The sequence below is a fragment of the Plectropomus leopardus genome, unplaced genomic scaffold (assembly GCF_008729295.1).
Source record: "Plectropomus leopardus isolate mb unplaced genomic scaffold, YSFRI_Pleo_2.0 unplaced_scaffold38642, whole genome shotgun sequence".
Taxonomy (NCBI): Eukaryota; Metazoa; Chordata; class Actinopteri; order Perciformes; family Serranidae; genus Plectropomus; species Plectropomus leopardus.
The window spans coordinates 1-243 of NW_024642286.1; the positions used below are offsets into that span (position 1 = coordinate 1).

At 52.3% G+C, this 243-nt stretch overlaps 1 pseudogene; it reads left to right on the top strand.

Moving 5' to 3' along the window:
* Positions 1-192: 192 nt before the first annotated feature.
* LOC121938960 lies at positions 193-243 on the top strand (annotated as a pseudogene; the record flags this gene model as incomplete).

Sequence of the window (243 nt, forward strand, 5' to 3'; positions counted from 1 at the left end):
ACAAACGTATCAATGGGGTGGCAGTCCCGGGGAGTGGGGGACTTGTTACCAAATGTATTTTACATACGGACGACGTAAACATGTTATGCACTATGGCAGTGCGATTTGGAAGGCGGCACAAGCGAGGCTCACCGTGAGCGTAATGACTGGGACCACGAGGGTCTTTGGCCGCTCCGGTGCGGAGGGCTGTACATGGTCTGGTTTCTCTTCATAGCGCACAAGTCTTTCGCCTTTTACTAAAGA